This window comes from Scyliorhinus torazame, chromosome 11 (genome assembly GCF_047496885.1).
Source record: "Scyliorhinus torazame isolate Kashiwa2021f chromosome 11, sScyTor2.1, whole genome shotgun sequence".
Lineage (NCBI taxonomy): Eukaryota > Metazoa > Chordata > Chondrichthyes > Carcharhiniformes > Scyliorhinidae > Scyliorhinus > Scyliorhinus torazame.
The window spans coordinates 99,633,730-99,649,983 of NC_092717.1; positions in this window are offsets into that span (position 1 = coordinate 99,633,730).

A 16,254-nucleotide genomic window follows, 5' to 3' on the forward strand; every position below is an offset into this window, starting at 1 on the left:
GGATTGGCTTTTGTGAACTTAAAGACAGTGAAGGATTGTTGCTTTTCCGGTGTGGTATTTTAGTTTAAGTGGGGAGTGTGTTGTGGACAATGGCTCTTTCAGAGGCTCAGAGGTTTTGGGGGTGGAGACTGTCACATGCAGTACTTTATGGACAAAGACGAAAAGCAGACTGTTGGGTCTGGCAAAAACGTTGCAGTTAACATTACTTGACAAAATACAAAAAGATGAGGTAATTATGGCGGTGGTTAAGCATTTAAAGTTGCCTGATATAGAGTTTGACTCATGGGAAATGGCAAAAATCCAGTTGCAAATTAAACAAATGGAATCATGAGAAAGAATTAAAGCGGCTTGAATACGAAAGAGAGAGAGCGGAAAAAGAAAGAGAAAGAGATAGAGAGGAAAAAGAAAAGGAGAGAGAAGAAAGAAACAAAGAAAGAGATAGAGAGGAAAGGGAAAGAGAGAGAGAGTTTGAACTTCGGAAAATGGCCCTGAAACATGAAAATCAGTTAAAATTGGCAGATGCAAAGGGACACGTACAGTTGGAGGAGATGGATGAGAATAATGAGACAGAGCGTCATAGTCGAAGACGTGGTGGGGATCTATTTAAATATGTTCAAGCATTGCCAAGGTTTGACGAGAAGGAGGTAGATTCCTTTTTCATTTCATTTGAGAAGGTAGCTAAACAAATGCAATGGCCACAGGACGTGTGGGTATTACTGATTCAAACAAAGCTGGGAGGTAGGGCTAGTGAAGTGTTTGCATCACTACCGGAGGACGTATCTGGAACGTATGGGGAGGTGAAGAAATCCATCTTAAGTGCATATGAGCTAGTGCCTGAAGCTTACAGACAAAGGTTTAGAAATTTAAGGAAAGAATTTGGTCAAACATACCTGGAGTTTGAAAGGTTCAAACAGAGTAATTTTGATTGGTGGATAAGGGCTTTGAAAATAGACCAAACGTATGAAGCTCTCAGAGAAATTATACTTTTGGAGGAGTTTAAAAATTCAATTCCTGATGTAGTGAGAACTCATGTGGAAGAACAGAGGGTTAAAACTGCGAGATTAGCAGGGGAAATGGCAGATGATTATGAATTAGTTCATAAATCAAAGATTGGTTTCTGACATCAGTTTCAGCCGGTGAGGGATAGAAACTGGGGACATGAGAAATACTCAAGTGGTAAAGGTAAAGGTGATCTGATGGGAGACAATAAAGAGAGTGTACCTCAGATTAAAAAAGAAATCAAGGAGGGTGGAAAAGAAATGAAAAGTTTCAGATGTTTTCACTGCAATAAACTAGGCCATGTAAAGTCACAGTGTTGGTGGTTGAAGAAAAGCACTGGGAAGGCTGATGTGGTAAAACAGGATAAGACAGTGGGGTTTGTTAGAGTGGTAAAGGAAAGCCCAAGGGAAGCGAACGAGGTGCAAACGATTGTACAGCCTGTTCAAGAAGTAATTGTTAAGAAGGTGCCAGCTGTATTTAAAGAATTTACTTGTGTGGGTAAAGTTTACTCATGTGTATCAGGAGGAGCAGGTAATGAAGTCATAATTTTAAGAGATACAGGGCTAGTCAATCTTTAATGGTAAGAGATGAGGAATTATGTCCCCTGGGCCGGATGGGATTTATCCTAGGATTCTCTGGGAAGCTAGGGAGGAGGAGCCTTTGGCTTCGATCTTTATGTCATCTTTGTCTACAGGAATAATTCCAGAAGACTGGAGGATAGCAAATGTTGTCCCCTTGTTCAAGAAGGGGAGTAGAGACAACCCCGGTAACTATAGACCAGTGAGCCTTACTTCTGTTGTGGGCAAAATCTTGGATAGGTTTATAAGAGGTAGAACATAGAACATAGAACATAGAAAATACAGCACAGAACAGGCCCTTCGGCCCACGATGTTGTGCCGAACCTTTGTCCTAGATTAATCATAGATTATCATTGAATTTACAGTGCAGAAGGAGGCCATTCGGCCCCCTGAGTCTGCACCGGCTCTTGGAAAGATCACCCGACCCAAACTCAACACCTCCACCCAACACCAAGGGCAATTTTGGACACTAAGGGCAATTTATCATGGCCAATCCACCTACCCTGCACATCTTTGGACTGTGGGAGGAAACCGGAGCACCCGGAGGAAACCCACGCAGACACGGGGAGGACGTGCAGACTCCGCACAGACAGTGACCCAAGCCGGAATCGAACCTGGGACCCTGGAGCTGTGAAGCAATTGTGCTATCCACGATGCTACCGTGCTGCCCTTAAGAACAAATAAATCTACACTATATCATTTTACCGTAATCCATGTACCTATCCAATAGCTGCTTGAAGGTCCCTAATGTTTCCGACTCAACTACTTCCACAGGCAGTGCATTCCAAGACCCCATGCCCATATAAGATGTATAATCATCTGGAAAGGAATAATTTGATTAGAGATAGTCAACACGGTTTTGTGAAGGGTAGGTTGTGCCTCACAAACCTTATTGAGTTCTTTGAGAAGGTGACCAAACAGGTGGATGAGGGTAAAGCAGTTGATGTGGTGTCTATGGATTTCAGTAAAGCATTTGATAAGGTTCCCCACGGTAGGCTACTGCAGAAAATACGGAGGCATGGGATTCAGGGTGAATTAGCAGTTTGGATCAGAAATTGGCTAGCTGGAAGAAGACAAAGGGTGGTGGTTGATGGTAAATGTTCAGACTGGAGTCCAGTTACCAGTGGTGTACCACAAGGATCTGTTTTGGGGCCACTGCTGTTTGTTATTTTTATAAATGACCTGGAGGAAGGCGTAGAAGGATGGGTGAGTAAATTTGCAGATGACACTAAAGTCGGTGGAGTTGTGGACAGTGCGAAAGGATGTTACAAGTTACAGAGGGACATAGATAAACTGCATCGCTGGGCTGAGAGGTGGCAAATGGAGTTTAATGCAGAAAATTGTGAGGTGATTCATTTTGGAAGGAATAACAGGAAGACAGAGTACTGAGCTAATGGTAAGATTCTTGGCAGTGTGGATGAGCAGAGAGATCTCGGTGTCCATGTACATAGATCCCTGAAAGTTGCCACCCAGGTTGAGAGGGTTGTTAAGAAGGCGTACAGTGTGTTAGCTTTTATTGGTAGAGGGATTGAGTTTCGGAGCCATGAGGTCATGTTGCGGCCGCATTTGGAGTATTGTGTGCAATTCTGGTCGCCACATTATAGGAAGGATGTGGAAGCATTGGAAAGGGTGCAGAGGAGATTTACCAGAATGTTGCCTGGTATGGAGGGAAGATCTTATGAGGAAAGGCTGAGGGACTTGAGGCTGTTTTCGTTCGAGAGAAGAAGGTGAACAGGTGACTTAATTGAGGCATACAAGATGATCAGAAGCTTGGATAGGGTGGACAGTGAGAGCCTTTTTCCTCGGATGGTGATGTCTAGCACGAGGGGACATAGCTTAAAATTGAGGGGAAATAGATATAGGACAGATGTCAGATGTAGGTTCTTTACTCAAAGAGTAGTAAGGGCGTGGAATGCCCTACCTGCCACAGTAGTGGACTCGCCAACACTAAGGGCAACAATAGTGTAGATGGGCTTTAGAGTGGTTTCACAGGTCGTCGCAACATCGAGGACCGAAGGGCCTGTACTGCACTGCAATGTTCTATGTTCTATGTTCTATGTAGTTTGCGAAGAATGTTGCCAGAAAAGGTGGTGATGTGGAATTCAGGGTGAGAGGAGTAGCGTTCCATGATATAAGGTAAGGTTGGAAAGTCCAGTGAAGAGTGGTGAAGTGGTAGTAGGAGTAATAGATAAACTATCTTGTCCAGGAATACAGTTTATCTTGGGTAATGCTATAGCTGGATCGCAGGTGGGAGTGATGCCTACTGTGGTTGATAAGCCAGTGGAAAATCAGACAACTGAAGGGTTGAAGGATGAATATCCTGGGATTTTTCCGGATTGTGTAGTAACAAGGTTGCAAAGTCACAGGTGAAGACAAGAGGAGAAATCAAAGAGTGAAGATGAAGTTGAAGTGCAATTATCAGAAACGATTTTTGATCAGATGGTTGAAAAAGAACAAGAACAGGTGGAGGATGAGGCGGATATTTTTAGTTCAGGAAAATTGGCGGAGTTACAACAGAAAGATGTAGAAATAAAACGGATATATCAGAAAGCATTTACGGAAGAGAAATCTGAGTGTATACCAGAGTGTTATTACCGTAAAAGTGATTCTTGATGAGAAAATGGAAACCTGTGCATATGCAGGCGGATGAAAAGTGGGCAGAAGTTCATCAAGTAGTATTGCCAGTAGAGTATAAAAAGGAGGTGTTACAAGTTGCACATGAGGCACCAGTGGGAGGTCATTTGGGAATAAGGAAAACTCAAGCTAAAATCCAGAAACATTTTTATTGGCCTGAACTACATAAAGATGTAGTTAAATTTTGTCAATCATGTCACACATGTCAAGTGATAGGGAAACCTCAAGCAGTGATAAAAGCAGTGTCCTTAATACCCATTCCAGCATTTGAGGAACCTTTTACGAGGGTCATAATTGATTGTGTAGGACCGCTTCCTAAAACAAAAAGTGGGAATCAATATCTTTTGACTATAATGGATGTGTCTATTAGGTTCCCAGAGGCCATTCCAGTACGTACTATTACAGCTAAAAGGATTGTGGAGGAGTTACTTAAATTCTTTACTAGATATGGACTACCCACAGATATTCAATCGGATCAAGGAACAAATTTTACTTCAAAGTTATTCAAAGAAGTTATGGATAGCTTAGGAATAAAACAATTTAAATCAACTGCGTACCATCCAGAATCGCAGGGAGCGTTAGAAAGGTGGCATCAGACACTAAAGACAATGTTGAGGGCGTATTGTCAAGATTATCCAGAGGATTATAGAACATAGTACATAGAACATGCAGTGCAGAAGGAGGCCATTCGGCCCATCGAGTCTGCACCGACCCACTTAAGCGCTCACTTCCAGCTTATCCCCGTAACCCAATAACCCCTCCTAACATTTTTGGTCATTAAGGGCAATTTATCATGGCCAATCCACCTAACCTGCACGTCTTTGGACTGTGGGAGGAAACCGGAGCACCCGGAGGAAACCCATGCAGACACGGGGAGAACGTGCAGTCTCTGCACAGACAGTGACCCAGCGGGGAATCGAACCTGGGACCCTGGCACTGTGAAGCCACAGTGCTATCCACTTGTGCTACTGTGCTGCCCCGATTGGGACAAAGGAATTCCTTTTGTATTGTTTGCAATTAGGGATGCACCTAATGAGTCGACCAAATTTAGTCCTTTTGAACTAATTTTTGGTCATGAGGTAAGAGGACCACTTAAATTGATTAAGCAAAAATTGGTGGGTGAGAAATCGGAAATTACACCATTGGATTACGTGTCAAATTTTAGGAAACGATTAAATAGAGCAGGTGAATTGGCTAGACAACATTTGAAAGTTGCACAAAATGTGATGAAACGGGTAGCGGACAAGAAATCCAAAGTTCGTAGTTTTGCCAGTGGGGATAAAGTTTTAATGTTGTTACCAATGGTAGGTGAGCCTTTAAAAGCTAGGTTTTGTGGACCGTATCAGATTGAAAGGAAATTAAGTGAGGTGAATTATGTGGTAAAAACACCAGATAGAAGGAAGACTCACCGACTGTGTCATGTGAATATGCTTAAAAGGTACTTTGAAAGGGAAGGAGAGAAAAAGGAGGTTTTAATGATTCTAACTCAAAGTGACAAACCAAATCCAGATGACTGTGAATTTGACATACCTCAAATTACATTGGAAAATGAGGATGTTCTTAAAAATTGGGATGAATTGTTAAGTTACCTTCCAGAGGAAAAACAAACTGACCTGAAAGAGTTATTGATATCACATGGGCAAGTTTGTAGAGATAAATTGGGAAGTACTAAAATGGCTATATCTAATGTAGATGTGGGAAATGCTGTTCCTATCAAACAACATCCATATAGACTTAATCCTTTAAAATTGGCACAGGTTAACAGAGCGATTGAGAGTATGCTTTAAAATGGCATAATTGAAGTGGGTTGCAGCCAATGGAGCTCACCCATAGTGATGGTACCTAAACCAGACGGTACCCAACGGTTGTATGTGGACCATCGAAAGGTGAATGCAGTTACAAGAATGGACTCTTACCCTATCCCACGTTTGAAGGATTGCATTGAGAAAGTGGGACAATCTGCTTTTATTTTCAACTTCCAGACATGGAAAGAACATTTTAAACACCGTATGGAGTTCTTCAATCGACTTAAGGCAGCGGGTTTGGTGATGAACCTAGCCAAAAGTGAATTTGGAGAAGCCCGAATGACTTTCCTTGCGGAAGGTTTATAAATCAAGTCTTTGGGGTGGGCGACGAATTCGGGTTGACCGCCTCAAGGGTGGTTCAGGATCCACCGGCTGAGGAATGGGCCGGGCCACGGTCAAGTGAGGAGGAGGTAGGGTATCCGGAATCTCAACAAAGTCCATGTCAGGGACAACAGGAGGGCGTGGCACCGGTGCAGAATTTCGTAGCGAGCGTGAAACCAGATGAAGGGCACGTCGATTGCGGCGGCGAATGGAGCCATCAGGCAAACGAACCAGAAACCAGTGGGGAGCCACCTGTCTAAGAACCTCAGCGGATGCCGACCAGCCACCCTCCAGAAGATGTATGCGGACATGATCTCCAGGCACCAGGGCAGGATGATCAGTCGCCCGAGCATCATGAGCCGCCTTGTGTTGCTCACGCTCTTGTTGCTTCCGCCGAAGTACTGGAGCATGGTCGAGGTCTGGGACATGAATGGACGGCACAGTGGTCCTGAGTGTGCGACCCATAAGCAGTTGAACCGGTGATAGGCCCGTGGACAGTGGGGCCGAGCGATAGGCCAGCAAGGCGAGGCGGAAGTCAGATCCTGCATCAGCAGCCTTGCAGAGGAGCCTTTTTACAATGTGGACGCCCTTCTCTGCTTTGCCATTTGACTGAAGGTGCAGGGGACTGGACGTCACGTGTGCAAAGTTGTATGCACTAGCGAAGGAAGACCATTCCTGACTCGCAAAGCAGAGGCCATTCTCTGATATCACGGTGAGCGGAATGCCGTGGCGAGCAAAGGTCTCCTTACAGGCCCGGATAACAGCCGATGACGTGGTGTCGTGCAGGCGTATGACCTCAGGATAGCTGGAAAAGTAGTCGATGATGATGATGTAGTCCCTGCCGAGCGCATGGAACAGGTCCACGCCCACCTTCGACCAGGGGGACGTGACCAACTCATGGGGCTGAAGGGTCTCATGTGGTTGTGCCAGCTGGAACCGCTGACATGTGGGGCAATTAAGCACAGTGTTGGCAATGTCCTCACTTATTCCCGGCCAGTATATAGGCTCTCGGGCCCTCCGCCGGCACTTCTCAACACCGAGATGGCCTTCGTGCAGCTGTTCTAAGACAAGCCGGTGCATGTTGTGTGGGATCATAATGCGGTCCAGCTTCAGGAGGACACCGTCCACGACTGCCAAGTCGTCACGAATGTTGTAAAACTGTGGGCATTGTACCTTGAGCCACCCGTCCGTCATGTGGTGCATCACATGTTGCAGAAGGGGGTCAGCTGCAGTCTCACGGCGAATGTGGGCAAGGCGTTCGTCAGTGGCCGGCAGATTGGCAGAAGTGAAGGCTACATGTGCGTCGACTTGGCCAACGAACCCCTCTGGGTCAGATGGAGTGTCGACTGCCCTGGACAGAGCGTCTGCTATGATCAGGTCCTTACCCGGGGTGTATACAAGTTGGAAGTTGTACCTCCGGAGTTTGAGCAGAATGCACTGGAGGAGAGGACTCATGTCATTGAGGTCCTTTTGGATGATGCCAACCAGCGGGCGATGGTCGGTCTCCACAGTGAACTGGAGAAGGCCATACACCTAGTCGTGGAACTTGTCATCGCCAGTCAACAGGCCTAGGCACTCCTTCTCAATTTGCGCATAGCGCTGCTCTGTGGGGGTCATGGCACGTGACGCATAGGCGACAGGGGCCCATGATGAGGTGTCATCCCGTTGCAGGAGGACCTCCCCAATGCCGGATTGGCTGACGTCAGTCGAGATCTTCGTCTCCCTTGCAGGATCGAAGAACGCCAGTACCGGGGCGGTGGTGAGCTTGACCTTGAGCTCCTCCCATTCACGCTGGTGGGTGGGAAGCCACTGGAATTCAATTGTCTTCCTGACAAGGTGCTGGAGAGCTGTGGTGTGGAAACGAGGTTAGGGATGAATTTTCCCAGGAAGTTGACCATTCCTAGAAAGCGTAGCACCGCCTTCTTGTCTGTCGGCTTCTGCATAGCCGTGATTTCATAGAATTTACAGTGCAGAAGGAGGCCATTCGGCCCATCGAGTCTGCACCGGCTCTTGGAAAGAGCACCCTACCCAAGGTCCACACCTCCACCCTATCCCCATAACCCAGTAACCCCACCCAACACGAAGGGCAATTTTGGACACTAAGGGCAATTTAGCATGGCCAATCCACCTAACCTGCACAACTTTGGACTGTGGGAGGAAACCGGAGCACCCGGAGGAAACCCAAGCACACACAGGGAGGATGTGCAGACTCCGCACAGACAGTGACCCAAGCCGGAATCAAACCTGGGACCCTGGAGCTGTGAAGCAATTGTGCTATCCAAAATGCTACCGTGCTGCCCAGGGGATGGCTGCCACCTTGTCGGCATCCGGCCACACACCCAACCGGGAGATGTGGTCCCCCAAGAACTTGAGCTCGGTTTGGCCAAAAGAACATTTGGCTCTGTTAAGGCGCAGGCCCTGGTCCCGTATCCGTTGAAAGACGCGTTGGAGGCGACTGATATGCTCCTGCGGTATGGTGGACCAAATAATGAAATAATGATATCGTCCACATAGACGCGCATGCCGTCGATGCCCTCCATCATCTGTTCCATGATGCGATGGAAAACTTCAGAGGCCGATATGATTCCAAATGGCATCCTATTGTAGCAGTATCTGCCAAATGGAGTGTTGAAGGTACACAGCTTTCTGCTGGACTGATCCAATTGAATCTGCCAGAAGCCCTTTGAGGTATCAAGCTTGGTGAATATTTTTGCCCGAGCCATCTTGCACGTGATCTCCTCACGTTTGGGTATAGGGTAATGTTCCCTCATTATATTGCGATTTAAGTCTTTCAGGTCAATACAGATCCAGAGATCGCCGGAAGGCTTCTTGACGCACACCATGGAGCTGACCCATGCAGTTGGCTCCGTCACCCGGGAAAGCACTCCTTGGTCCTGAAGGTCCTGCAGCTGCTGCTTGAGGCAGTCCTTGAGGGGTGCTGGGACTCTGCGAGGTGCATGAACTACCGGGGTGGCATCCTGTTTGAGCAGGATTTTGTATGTGTAGGGCAGTGTACCCGTGCCTTCGAAAGCATCCTGGTTGTGAGAGAGGATTGAGTTTAGTTGCGCAGTGAATTCCGCATCTTGGAAGTCAGACAAGCCTTCTGGAGAGAGAGAGTGTACTCGCTGAACGAGGTGGACGAGTTTGCATGCCTGTGCACCTAGCAGAGAGTCCTTTGAAGAGCCCACAATCCCGAAGTGTAGGATGGCTTTACGCGAGTTGTGCGTCACTTCGAGTTGGCACGTCCCCGTGGCGGGGATGACGTTGCCATTATAGTCGACCAGTTGACAGATGGATGGAAGAATTGCTGATTTGACCCTCAGGGTTTGAAATGCTGACCATGCGAGGAAATTTGCGGAAGCACCAGTGTCCAGGCGGAATGTGATCTGGGATCGGTTGACCATCAGGATGGCACACCACTCGTCGTCCGGATCAATGCTGTGCCACCGACAGCAGCTGGTGCGTTCGACTCGGGGACAGCTTGTTCTTGTTGATGACAGCAATGCGGAAAGGCTCCCTGTCCTCTGTGTCACTGGTCTGTATGATGTCAGGATCGGACTCAGTGAACGTGGGTAGAATTGCCCGAACACTTCTGCGAGGCTGGTTAAACTGTTGCGAGTTGGCAGGCTGAGGTGCTTGACAGCAGGCAGCATAGTGGCCAAGCCTGCCACAGCGTAGGCATTGTCGCGCTTTGGCCGGACATTGCCGCTTTAAATGGGCGGAGCCACAGTTGCCGCACGTCATGATGTCAGTGCGTTCGTTGCACCACCGCGCATGCGCAGTGCGGTCGTGTGTAGTGTGTGCCTGCGCATCGTGTTCCTCCACGCCAACGTCGCCTCTTTTGGCGCATACAAGCGCGGGAGGCCTCGGAAAGCACTCAAAATGGTCGCCCTCCTCCGGGCCGGGAGGTACTCGATCGTCTGGACCCGTTCCGCCTCGTGGGGCCCCTGCCACGCCGTTTCAGCCGCTTGGATGTGTGAGTACTGGCTGGTGGCATTCTCATGCAGGACACAGGTCTCGATGGCCATCGCTAGGGTGAGTTGCTTGATTTTAAGGAGCTGCTGGCGCAGGGTGTCCGACATGACCCCGAAAACTATCTGGTCACGTATCATGGAGTCAGAGGTGGGCCCATAGACGCAGGACTGCGCGAGGATGCGGAGGTGCGTTAAATAAGACTGGAAAGGCTCGTCCTTACCCTGCAGGTGCTGCTGGAACAGATCGTTCTCCATGCTGCAGGATGGCGGACTGCTGATAAGTTGCAGGTAGGTCTCACAGGGGCTCCTATGCTTCCACTCCTGGAACCATGTCGTGTTGGGTGTTCTGGTCTACAAACAGGTCAACACGGCTGGAGATGGTGTAACTCTATTTTATTAACAACTCAACTGTAATAACATACTGTAAGCTTGGGTACCTGCATTACCAGCTTATCTGTGGACCCTGTTCTATCACTATCTAGGTGAGGCACTCAGCACATGGTGAATGTCTGAGAGGCAGGCTGTGAGCTCTGTGCTCCGAGCTGGCTGCTACTAGAATGAGCGGGAACTCTGGTGTCTCCTGTCTTTATAGTGCGTGTGCTCTCACTGGTGATTGGCTGCGATGTTGTGTATGCTGGTTGGTCCTACTGTATGTCCATCAGTGTGTCAGTGTGTGTGTGATTGCACCATGATATGCTGATGTATATCATGACAGGCAGTTGCTGATTTAAATGGCCAGCTGCTTCTGGAAATTGCATGTGTGTGAAGCCCAGGTCAACTCCATTCCTGCCCCTGCAAAATTAGGAAATGCCATGTTCTGGGGCAAGACTCAGGGTTTCCAGGCTCATCAACGATTTTTGTTTTTCCGCCATAATGAAAATCTAAGATAGTGTCTGGTGGCCACAGGCTGCCAACAACAACCCTGTCTATGTTGGGAAGTAAGATTAAATCAGACAGCCATGTTATCAATGAAAGATGAGATTAAGGTATTGGCCACGCCAACAGATACATTAGCCACTTGACTAATACCTCCACTGGCCTTTACACTAGCTTGGATGGATGTGAAGACAGAAACGTTGACGGTGCAGCAGTAGTCCATTGACATTGGCATTATCTTCCATGCGAGTGCTGTTAGATCAGCAATTTTCTTACAACAAAAGCCATTGGACTGTAACTGACTACCTACTGACCCGGAGCCTCAAGCTTTAGCTTTCCATGACTATTGCTAGTCGGTTTTCCGTGACCTACTTACATAGTGTCAGGAGCAGACAGTCCTGCTCTGTTGCCTGCACATCAACTTAATATTAATTACTTCATGTTGCTTAATTGCAAACATGGGTTTGTAGTTCAGTGATTGTTGACCAACAACAATCATCAATTCGACCTGGGCTTGCTGAGCAACAGAGAATTCTATAGTGTGCAATCAGGGGGCTTATCAGCTCTGGAGTTCTTGTGCAAAGTTGCATTGTAAAATATGATTTTCATATCCCCTCTTTCATTAGCTCTTCCTATTCTGTTGTAGCCCTGACAATGTTTTATTTGCAATTGACTTTCTGGTGATTCTTCAAACAATATTCAGCTACTTCTGTTTCCTGTTTCAATGCAAATCTTCTCAAAATAAATTTATAGAATCCACAGAATCCCGACAGTGCAGATGGAGTCCATTTAGCCCATTGAGTCTGCATCGATGCCCTACCTAGGTCTACTCCCCTGCCTTATCCCCATAACCCCATCTAACCTGCACATCTATGGACACTAAGGGGCAACTTTAGCATGGCCAATCCACCTAACCTGTACATCTTTGGACTGTGGAAGGAAACCGGAGCACACGGAGGAAACCCACGGAGAACATGCAAACTCCACACCAAGGTTGGAATTGAACCCAGGTCCCTGGTGCTGTGAGGCAGCAGTGCTAACCAGTGTGCCACCCTTTTCTGAAACTCAAAGTGAACAGCCCATAGCATGTTAAAAAGTAAGAAAAATTTGAAAGAGCTCGATCAATCTACCCTGATATCCACTCCAGAAAGGTAAAACAAATGTATAGCATTGACCCATCTTAAATGGAAAGTAAGTGGCGCCACTCGTTCTTCAAATCCATTTAAGAATAATTTGATATGTTACCGAAGCTCTCATATATTCCAGGATTACTTTAGACTGGTTTTAAAAGGCTGGCCTCAATACCCCTGCTTGAAAATCCCATGTTAATGGAATTGATCACACCAGCTCGGAGATATACCTTATCAAGTCAATTACTTAGCATGCGACTGAGTGCCAAGCTTACCTGTCTATTGTTATCTTTTAAAAAATAAATTTAGAGTACATTTTGTTTTCCAATTAAGGGGCAATTTAGCTTGGCCAATCCACCTACACGGCACATCTTTGGGTTGTGGGGGTGAGACCCATGCAAACATGGGGAGAATGTGCAAACTCCACATGGACAGTGACCCGGAGCCGGGATCGAATCCGGGTCCTCAGCGCTGTGAGGCAGCAGTGCTAACCACTGAACAATCGTGCTGCCCAGTCTATTCATTATCAATATGCAGAAAAATCTCCATCTAAATTTTAAGTTAATCATTTTACACTCATCCACAGAATGCTAATGTAACCTTGTTTAAACTGTTTACTAGTGACTGCAGTTTGCATACAATCTTGTAGTTTCTTGCTTTTCAGGACTTTCAATGCTACCGTCCACTTTGAGTCTATAAATGAATCACTGTTGCGAGGGATTTTTCTGCAGATACAAATGAAACTTTTGGATAAGTGTTTGATTTCAATATGGGTAACTTGCAAATGTTCATAAATAAGTCATGTCGCTGAAAAGAAACCCTCACCTTGACTCCTGTCAGTATTTTTCACTTTACTTTGTTGTTCTTTGTGATGTTTGTGGTGCACTCTGGCATACAGGACCAGACATTTCTAATCTGTGCGGCAAATGATTGAAAATAATCTCATCATAACTTGCTGGAGGCATGCAATCTGCCTGCCAATATAATTAGGGTCAAAACAAGCCTCCCAGTGTGTTCTGATCTGTTACCCTTCACCATTTATCATTTCCTTTCCAAGCCGTTCATCAAAACTGCATAATCATGTTCATCATATGCCAGCACAAACAATTTTTCCACTGTTCTCCGTGTTGCTTTCTTTTTTTGTGAAAGCAAAGCTATGTTCTGGCTGCCAGTAGTGCAGGGCAGTCTTGATTGTGGGGAGCAGTCTTAAACCATCAATGCTCCCGAAGATTTACAATATCTGCTCTCTTGTATAAACTGTTGACTTTGCAGAATCTGTGCCAGTGCATGTCAAATGATCAGACTGAAAAGTAAGGCATAAAGAAAAGAAAGCAACAACGTTTCACTACCCAATGATAATTTCCTGCGTAGTCCACCAACAGCAGCTTTTAGGTGATCTTCCAAATTTTGTGCACCCACACTAAAAACAGATCCTGGTATGGAGCAAAAATACTGAACCTTTCTTTGTTGCACAAGAACCAACATTTTTTTCATTTGTAACAATATTGATTCTTTTCCTAATTTGCCAGTGCATACTTTCTTCTTTACAATCATCATTAGTGTTTGTTCTATAACGGTCAAAACATCCCCAGAGCATCTACTGAGCTTCAGTTATTCATTGTACATTCAATCAACCTACGACATTTGCACTAATGAATTTTCGTGACCCGTTGATTGACAATGTCTATAAGTTATGGACCTTGATATTAACACTGGGACAGGACCTGAGCAGGAGGAAGGAGGCCATTAGCAGACAATTAATGTGTATCACCATGCATCACTTGGAAATGTTCAACTTCCATGTGGATACCTCATTAACATTATACTTCTGGGTTTCAGGTCTCTAACACACCTGAGTGAGCTTGATGTGGAGATATGGGCTGAATAATAGACTCATAAAACTGGAGCATCTGGCAAATAGAGCATAATGTGGGCAAATGTGAAACTGTCCATTTTGGCAGGAAGAATAGAAAAGCTTATTATCTAAATGGTGAGAGATTGCAAAGCTCTGAGGTGCAGAGGGTTCCGGGTCTCCAAGTGCATTGTGATGAATTGTTATATTATATTTTATATATTGTGGTAGTAATGTTTTTTAAACGCCTGGATTCAAATACATACAGGCACAATGTCTGCTAAAGCTGTGATTAAGCAGTCGTAAAAGGTGAGGTAACCATTTACTTGGTAAATATAAATGGCAAATGGAATATTGTTTATAGAAAGGAGATTCCTGGGGGTGTAGATAATTAATGAGGAATTGACTAGGGGTCAATGTTTAAATATAAAATGTTGCTTATTTAACATATAAATTAGGAGAAAATTTCTCTCTGAGAGTCCAGGGGCGAAATTCTCCGACCCCCCGCCGGGTCGGAGAATCGCGGGGGCTGGCGTGAATCCCGCCCCCGCCGGTTGCCGAAGTCTCCGGCACCGGATATTCGGCGGGGGCAGGAATCGCGCTGCGCCATTTGGCGGGCCCCCCCGTGCGATTCTCCGGCTCGGATGGGCCGAAGTCCCGCCGCTAAAATGCCTGTCCCGCCGACGTAAATTAAACCACCTACCTTACCGGCGGGATAAGGCGGTGCAGGCAGGTTCCGGGGTCCTGGGGGGGTCGCGGGGCGATCTGGCCCCGGGGGGTGCCCCCACGGTGGCCTGGCCCGCGATCGGGGCCCACCGGTCCGCGGGCGGGCCTGTGCCGTGCGGGCACTCTTTCCCTTCCGCCTCCGCCACGGTCTCCACCATGGCGGAGGCAGAAGAGACTCCCTCCACTGCGCATGCGCGGGAAGCTGTCAGCGGCCGCTAACGCTCCTGCGCATGCGCCGCCCGGAGATGTCATTTCCGCGCCAGCTGGCGGGGCACCAAAGGCCTTTTCCGCCAGCTGGCGGGGCGGAAATTCGTCCGGCGCTGACCTAGCCCCTTAAGGTTGGGGCTCGGCCCCCAAAGATGCGGAGCATTCCGCACCTTTGAGGCGGCGCGATGCCAGCCTGATTTGCGCCGTTTTGGGCGCCAGTCGGCGGACATCGCGCCGTTTCCGGAGAATTTCGCCCCAGATCTCTGAACTCTCCTTCTCAAAAGTCAATGGAAGCAGAATCTTTGAATATTTTTAAGGCAGAGATGGATAGATTCATGATTAACAAGCGGGAGAAAGATTATCATAATAGGCAGGAATAGGAATGTGGGTTTGAAGTTACAATCAGATCTGATTGAATGGTGGAGCAGGCTCAAGGTGCCGAGTGGTCTATTCCTGCTCTTAATTTGTGTGCTTGTATGTTCATACGTATTCCTCCTGTTATGAGGTTCATTTAGACACTGACCATCACCTTAGCCTTCTAGCTAGGCCAGACATGAGGATAGTTGTCTCTATGGAAGACACATCAGGCGCGATCCAACGGCCACGCTGTGCTGGAAAAACAGCTCGCCATGGCGCGGCGTGGCCGATTAAAGCCAGGAGACCTTGCTGCCAGAATCTACCCGGCTCCCCACGCCTCGCAAGGACATTGCGATGTAAATCCTGCCCACAATGGGCGGGATCACGTTTTGGAAAATCTTCATATTAGAGCGAGGCAGTTAGTCTCACTCTAATGTGTAGATTCCCAAGATATCTGAGCCTTTGGGATTCAGAGACATTGGTGAGTGCTGTTCAGCACTGGTCCCCACAAACGGAGATCAGACGGAACGGCACCTGTAGGGTCTCCCAGGGAATCAGAGGCCCCTAGCTGTATTCCCTTTGGACAGGGTGTTGCGCTGGCACTGCTGGTACCTCTTGGGCACCCTAGCATTGCCAGCCTGGCACCTTGGCAATGCCTATCTGGCACCCTGGCAGTGCTCATGCCCATCTGGGCACCCTGGCAGTACCACATAGGTGCATAAAAACCCTATCTAGGCAGAGACTAAGGTATCCAAGATATCTTCAGATGTCTGAGACACAATGCCAGAAGAGGCT